Source organism: Harpegnathos saltator, unplaced genomic scaffold, assembly GCF_003227715.2.
Source record: "Harpegnathos saltator strain DR-91 unplaced genomic scaffold, Hsal_v8.6 scaffold278, whole genome shotgun sequence".
NCBI lineage: Eukaryota > Metazoa > Arthropoda > Insecta > Hymenoptera > Formicidae > Harpegnathos > Harpegnathos saltator.
In genome coordinates, this window is record NW_020230070.1 from 129844 (window position 1) to 138565 (window position 8722).

An 8722-nucleotide genomic window follows, 5' to 3' on the forward strand; every position below is an offset into this window, starting at 1 on the left:
GGACATGCTGCTACGAGTTTTCCTAGCAACTGCGCAAATTCTCTGATTTTTATAGTGGAACGGCGAAGTGTACAATTAATAAGATGGAGAAGTTTACGCTTCTTATCTATGGGGAGCGATATAATATATGTGGTGGAATTGAGTTCAAAATCCAAAAATTTGCAATGTTGCGACGGAGTCGCAATCTGCGATCTTAACCCTCGGAGAACACACCTTTTTTTCGATCAAGAAGAACACTCTGGGTCAATTTGATCCTGCATACGTTTTGATTGTCTACCATTTCACATACACGCATTCGATCAGCTTGAAAAAATTCTCAGATACACTTCAAACATCGTAGAATCAATTAATGTAGAAAAAAAATGTCGTCCGAATTATTTATATATTTAAAAAATTAACAACAAGAAATTGTTTTCTGCAAAATTCAAACTTTAGTAAAAAGAAATATCTTTTTTAATTTTCAATATTCTTGGCTAAAAATTTATCTTCATATTCCCAAGATATACTTGTATTTAAAAACAGAATAGTCCTTTAGTGTACCTTTCAAAAAAGGTATTTATTTTGCTAAGTGACGAAGGTGGAAATTAAAAATGTTTATCCGGAGCAAACCGACGCTTAGTACACAACAGCGTCAGAATGACCCTACACCGACCTCAAATAATGTCCAACGCCTACTGTGTGTTGTGTTGTACAAAGGGAGCATCTTAATGTATAGTTAGTACCCCAAACTACAGTTAGAGGGCCTCAGGCTCGCCAATTTTCAAAATGCTTTCGAGATATTTACGATCAAACTCGTGGTAAGGGTCAAATTGACCCTGTGTTCTCCGAGGGTTAAATATAAAAACGGACTATGAATAGGCCTTTGTCGCACTCAGTGTACACTAGTGCAAGCGACCGGATTTGCTATAAGTAACAGTTACGTTACATTAACATTATAATTTCTCACTCGACTATGTAACTGTTACATAATACTTGTATTATGTAACAATGACATTATTAAGTGAAAAATTGTAATGTAGATTGAGACCATCGGACCAATTAAAATAACCACGATTTAGATTATCTAATTTACTCGATTGCAATTTTCAATGCATGGTATAATACAGGCGTTATAATACCTTAAAAAAGATATGATATTGAGACTTTTACTCAAGCAGCATGCTCCTACGTCATCTCACGCATGCGCTGTAGCGTCGCAATATTGCATCCAGCAACTCTGTACAGACTCCCCTCTTGAAAAACGAGTGCCAGGCGCCACTTGGAGCTGTACCCGGATGTGCTGAACTGCAATGGGTCACGTGACACGGAGTGGGGATACGTGGTATTCAAACCCATGCAGCCGCGCACTTTCATACATATACCAGGTCTGTAAATATGAAACTGGAATTTGTCCATAGATGGCCCTAGCTGTCAATGTAGTTACCGTCAAACCACGTCATTGGCGCCATTTTCATTTGTTGACATCTGACAAAGATTTTCAACTCACAACAATACAAGTTTCATACAACAGCATAGTTTGTAATAGCGTTGAACATGTCGAATTTTGTGCCTGGAAGCTACGATTTGCAGACAGTATTGATTTTCTGTTACCATTTGAAGAAAACTGCTGCAGAATCGCATCGAATGCTTGTCGAAGCTTACGATGAGCATGCTCTTGGTAAATCACAGTGCTTTGAATGGTTTAAAAAATTTAAATGTGGCGATTTCTCCGTGAGAAACGAAGAACGTGGAAGACCACCGAAAAATTTTGAAGACTGCGAATTGCAAGCATTGTTGGATGAGGATGACGTTCAAACGCAACAACAACTCGCGGATCAATTGTGACACGAGAAGCCGTCTCCATACGTTTGAAAGCCATGGGAAAGATCCAGAAGATGGGAAAATGGGTTCCACATGAACTGAATGAAAGACAGCAGGAAAACCGAAAAGCCACTTGCGAAATGCTGCTCGCCAGGTACAAAAGAAAGTCATTTCTCCATCGAATTGTGATTGGCGATGAAAAGTGGATATATTTTGAGAATCCTAAGCGTAAAAGATCATGGATAACTTCAGGCGAACCATCGACATCGACTGCAAGGCCAAATCGCTATGGACGGAAGACAATGCTCTGTGTTTGGTGGGATCAGAAGGGTGTGATCTATTATGAACTGCTAAAACCTGGCGAAACCGTTAATACTGAACGCTACCGACAACAAATGATCGATTTGAATCAAGCTTTGCGTGAAAAACGACCAGAATATCAAAAAAGGCAACACAAAGTGATTTTGCTTCATGATAATGCACCATCACACACAGCAAAACTGGTCAAGGAAATGATTGAGGCGTTTAGTTGGGAAATATTTTCGCATGCGGCTTACTCACCAGACTTGGCTTCGTCCGATTACTACTTATTTGCATCGATGGGACACGCACTTGCTGAGCAGCGCTTCACTTCTTACCAAAATGTACGAAAATGGCTCGATGACTGGTTTGCCTCAAAAGAGCAACAGTTTTTTTGGCGTGGCATCCACAAATTGTCAGACAGGTGGGAAGAATGTATAGCTAGCGATGGGCAGTACTTCGAATAAAATATTTTTTATCATTTTCATACAATAAACGTGCATTTTCTATACAAAAATTCCGGTTTCATATTTACCTACCGTGGTACTGTTTTGTGCAAATGTGAACACAGAGAAATAAATATTTTTAAGAAGTATTTTACAAAATTTTATTTTTATGTCTACTTATACATGCTAATTAATCATTATTTTGCCCTATTAATAAAGTTTTGTAAAATACCTCTAAAAAATATTTCTTTTTCTATGTTCACATTTGTATAAGATTGTATATATACATGCATGCATATTGAGTTGTATGAGTATGTATAATTTCAAAATTATTAGGTAAAATGAAATGATAGAATTTTTATGTCTATATAATTTTATAAAATAATTGTATAGAAAATACAAAATTATAGATATCAGCGGCATATACTGGGTGATCCGAAATTCCCGCATTCGGAGTACAGGACATGATACTTTATGCTAAAACAAACAACTTTTTCCTTAAAATTGCGTCCGACAAGTAGTTTTTGCAGAAGAGCGTGTTAAATTTAACGAATAAGCGCTCTTGTCTATGTAGCGCTCAGAGCCGGCGCGCGCGCCTCACTCGCATGTACCTAGTCCGTGATTAGTAATCATAAGTAGTGTCTTTTAAGACGCTTATACTCTCTTGTGATTAGTTTACGACATTTTAAGACTGTGCTTAAGGCAATTTTAAATAATAAGAATCAATTATGAACAATACCGGGATTTGACCTGCTTTCATATTTGTATTGCTTAAATAATGAAAAGTTAATAAAATAAGTACTGCCTTTATTTCTTACGTAATAAATGAATAAAATATTGTCTGGTTGCACAATATTATCTGAAAATAAAGACAAATGTAAATAGTAATATGTTTTGCGAGCTGTGAGCGTTCTATTATTTCAAATATTGCACAACTACGTGATAATTAAATAGTATCATTAAACTTAAAGATTAATTTACTGATCAAGCGTTTACATAGGAATATACATATTGAGAGGCGGGAAGGTTACGAAATACCAGATAATCACAACACTTCTAATATAATAGTGTATATTCGTTCTAAGATACAGTAATTCTTCTCGTGCTTTGTTGCTACATTCTCTTTCGTTACATGAGCGTCGTCCTCTTCTTTTGTTCACCCCATCCTTGAAACATAAAAACTTTTCTCTAGATCGGAGTCCCCATCAACTAGGATCATGTCCTTTCTCGGTTACACGACATTTTCCCGAAAAGTAGAGGGGATAACGTTGGCATCAACGAAAACCTCTAGGCAACCTAATTTCAATTTCCGTCGATTAGTAACACTGTTCAAGTAGTAGTCTGCCAGTTTGTTGAATCTTTTTGACAGATGTGCGCGCGTGTTTATAATAAATATTTACGATCGTAATATTTTATAAATGTAAGTATAATATATATATATATATATATATATATTACGACATTTATTTAAAATAAAATTAAGTAAAAATATTACAAATAAGAGAAAACGTAAAATTTATTAATATGAACGAAATGAAAAACAATGATATTATACGTATAAGTGGATTAATTATTATATGCAATTAAACAATTTGAGTTCTTCAATGTTTCAACGTATCTTGATAAATATTACTTATAGTTGTGGTATCGTTCTTCGCATTTCTGTCATCGTCAATAACGGAATGAAGTCTATACAAGATGAAAGGAGCATTAATAATGAAAGAAGTAAATGGAAAATAGACAAATATATATCAGATAAGTAACAAATATTCTCATGAAAGAAAAGATTATGTATGTATGTGCTATCTGTAATTGTAGATGTTGTTGGATTGATTCTTTTCTTTGATTAATTGTTTTGTTCCAGCTTCCCAGCTAACCAGGAGTACTTGCAGAATGTCAATAGCCAGAGGAACAACAAGGAAAATTAAAAAAAGAATAAGAAGTATATTAAAGTATTTATTAAATAATCTCTTTTTTTCCAACTAATTCAGATAATGAATGTAATATTAATAAAATATTAAAAATTTAGATTTCTTGGATTTTATTCCAAATTTTTTGGACTTCAACTTCTTTCTGTTTGAAGGTATCATACTCCGATTTCGATAAGAATTATGGATGTCTCATAGAAGTTCATAGAGATTTATTAGCTTTATAGAGCTTTATCAGATTTAATGTTTACAAAATTTATTACCTTTCTTAACACGTCTAATATAATATATACACATCTAATATAATACATAATTTTTGGCATTATGTTCTTCCATTATTGTGTACAGAGTTGGACATATTTGAACTTTGCGCGCAATTAAATTTACTCATATATCTACATAGAATGTAAAGATATTTTGCAATTAAATGAACTAATTACTAATAATGAATGAAATGATAAATTATTTTATTCATTCTATCATGTCTCATTGTAATTTTTTATAATTGATATTTGTAGTTGGAGTACTGTCGCAAACATTCATCGGGAAAAATAGTTAATTTTTCATTAATTATATTTGTAATTGATTGTTACTTTTATCAATAAGAACAGCTTTTATGTTGTTATTTATAATCATATAATCAACAATATAAGAGTTTGTTGCATCCATTATTAATATTTCCTACCATGTTTTTTTCTTATAAGTAATCATGTAAATCATATTAAGATTTTTTGAAATCTGTTTAATATTTTTTTTCTTTAACGTTTAATAGATTGTTCAGTATTAGAATACTTGTCAAGTCCAGTAAATATTTATGTTTATGTGTAAATATACTAATTACAAATTATAAATTATATTATATATTATAAATTATAATATACATATTATAATATATATATATATATAATATATATATTATAAATTATAATTATATTATATATTATAAATTATATTACAAATTATAAATAGCAGATTGTCTTCATCATTTTTTTTCATCGTTTCTTACTAATCGTTTCTTTAAAACTTTCTTTTATGATTTTTATTTTAAATTTCTGTGATGCGATGAAGAAGTCTGTAATATTTTTCAACTTTTTCGAAATCAAATATTGCGCTTCATTATGATTTTGTTTTTGATTGTCACTTTTTCCGATTGTCTTTTTGCACTTTTACAGTGGTATTATGGTGAATGAATTGTTTATTGTACTGTTATCATCTTATATTATATTTCGAGATGACAGAAAAAAAGAAGTGCAATACTGAGTGCAATAAAAGAATACAACATCCAAAATTAGAATACGAGGGATATCATTTCCATTATAATAAATCCTATAGGGATACAATGTAAGCAGATTTCTTAAACAGAATAAAATTAATTCATTAAATTATTATGCCATAAAAAATCTGATTTATGAATAGAAAAACAGCTTATAATTTAATAATTGTTTAATCGTATATACTATCTTCTTTTGAATCACAGTTATTAATTTTTGAGAATCTATCTAAATTTTTATTTAATTCATTATATAGTTTTGTAAAAATTATTCAGAAGATAATTTTTTATTAATTTACGTAATCAGCACAGAAGCGTATCAGTATTTGATGTATTGATGTATTTAATTATGAATAATTTGATGTACTTATGTATTAGATTTATTTCATATATTTGATGTATTTAATTATGAATGATTTTTTCATAGATATTATGAATGTAGTTTTCGTAAAAATAAAGTGCAATATAAAGCAAAATTAAAAATTGTAAGTGATAATTATATTGTTAGTGGAAAACATGAGCATGAAAAACCTATATTTCAATTATGTGAGATTAGTAAAGAAATTGAAGCATCATGTGCATTCGAATCATCTAGATTAATAAAGAAAAGAATTATTTCGAAGTGAGTATAAAACAATAAAATAGAAAACAACAAATAAATGTTATTAATGAAGATGAGTACCTATTATTTATAATTGTAATTTTTATGTTTGTAATTGTAATTATAATTTGTTTATTTATATCTAGATACGACCATTTATTATTACAGATAATAATAATATAATAATATATATAATATCTCTCCTTCTCTCTCTCTCTCTCTCTCTCACCCACTCTCTTTCTCACATTCTCTTTCTCTCTCCCACTCACTCCCCCCTCACACTTTCTCGCACAATCTTTCTCTCATATCCTCTCTCTCTGACACACACTCTCTCTTACCAGTCACTCTGTCACATTCTCTCTCTTACCAGTCACTCTGTCACATTCTCTCTCTCTCTCTCTCTCTCTCTCTCTCTCTCTCTCTCTCTCACTCTCACTCTCTCTTACCAGTCACTCTGTCACATTCTCTCTCTCTCTCTCTCTCTCTCTCTCTCTCTCTCTCTCACTCTCTCTCTCTCTCTCTCTCTCTCTCTCTCTCTCTCTCTCTCTCTCTCTCTCTCTCTCTCTCTCTCCCTCTCTCTGTCTCTCTCTCATTCTTTCTCACACACACACACTCTCTGTCACACACTCTTTTTCTCTTTCTCTCCCACACACACTCTCTCTCTTTTTCCCTCTCATTCACTTTTTCACACAATCTCTCTCTCTCTCTCATACTCTCTCTCACACTCTCTCCCTCTCTCACTCCCTCTCTCTCGCACTTCCTCTCTTTCATTCTCTCTCTCACACCCATTCTCTCTCTCACATTCTCATTCTTTCACACTCTCTCTCTCTCTCACACTCTCCTCTCTCACACTCACTCTTACACTCTCTCCCACTCACCCCCCCCTCGCATATAATAATAATATATAATAATATATAATTATAATAATATATATAATAATAATATAATATAATAATAATATAATAATAATATAATATAATAATCGGCATCTGCTAAGGAGAAAAGAGAAAAGCGCGATACGTGGCTATTACAGCGAGCGAGACACGTATAGAGACAGCGCGGTGCATATAAAAAATTAATATTTTTTAATTTCGCTAGTTCACACGATAGATAGACATGTTTCGAATATGTATGTAACTACATGCTGAAGTCGATCGATCGACTTTTTTATATAAAAAAAAGGTTTTTTCTCTGGTTTCAGGAGATGCTGTATAGAGTCTCGTTATTATTACTGTAATTTTTATTATTATTCAGTCTCCTAATTTCTTTTTATATTTTCAAGAGCGGAGCCTACATTTTAAATAGCATTTAAAGGAGGATGTTGCATTTATTCCTCCCTCCTTCCCGCAGTCTTTTCAGAAGTAATTAATAATTAATAATTAATTAATTATCTTGCGTTTCTGTCCCAGTCCACCGTATTTCGACATTTTATAGAAACCGTGAAACGGCGTGCGTATAAACACGTCACGTTATTTTTTGTGTATTTGCTACATTATTATTATTCATCATGGATATGATTAACTCGTATTTTTTTACTACTCAATTGCATTCTCTACTGCTTTAGGTATTTCATCAACCAATTCTAATTTCTTTGTTTTCTGAACAATTTTAATATCATATTCACCATCAGGATCTATATCTTCTATATCTTTTTATATTTCCGAAAGCTTTTTCCTTCTCTTCCTGGACATTAACTTTATCAGTCAATTTTTCCCACGGAAGTGAACTACACAGCCAAAGAATCATATTATAATACAAAATTTCAATATCACCGCATAGTATTGGCACTAAAAGAAGAGACATACATTTAGAATATATTATTTTTTTAGTTCAGATTCAAGAAGAAACATATATTGCAATACAAATTAGAATTTTCCTTAATTGTTACCTCCCATATGGGCATCTCTGCTTATGTATTGTAAAGTTCCATTATGTGCCTTCTTTAGATCCAGTTTTAGTTCAGTGCTTGTTGTACAGTGAGAAGCTAAACTAAAATCCACTAAATAAACTTGATTGTAGGATTGTAAATTCATTAACAAGTTTTCATCTTTTATATCAGCATCCACAAATTTTTATGGTGAATATACAGGATTCTCAAAAAGTCTTCGAACGATAAAATATTTCGATAACAATCAGTTTTTGGAAAAAATGTTTCAGACAAAAGTTATAAGGTTTAAAATGATTTATTTACTGATCTTATCAGTTTGACCTTGGCTAGCGTCAACAAGGTCAGGGCAAAGTCACCTTGAACTTTTCAAAAGAATGCCCTACTTTTTTTGGCACATTCGTATAACGTATTTCAAGAGCTTTCCAAAACACTACAACAAAGTATTTTTTGGTTAAGTACATCCCGAGTTATGAAGCTTCAAAGTTACAG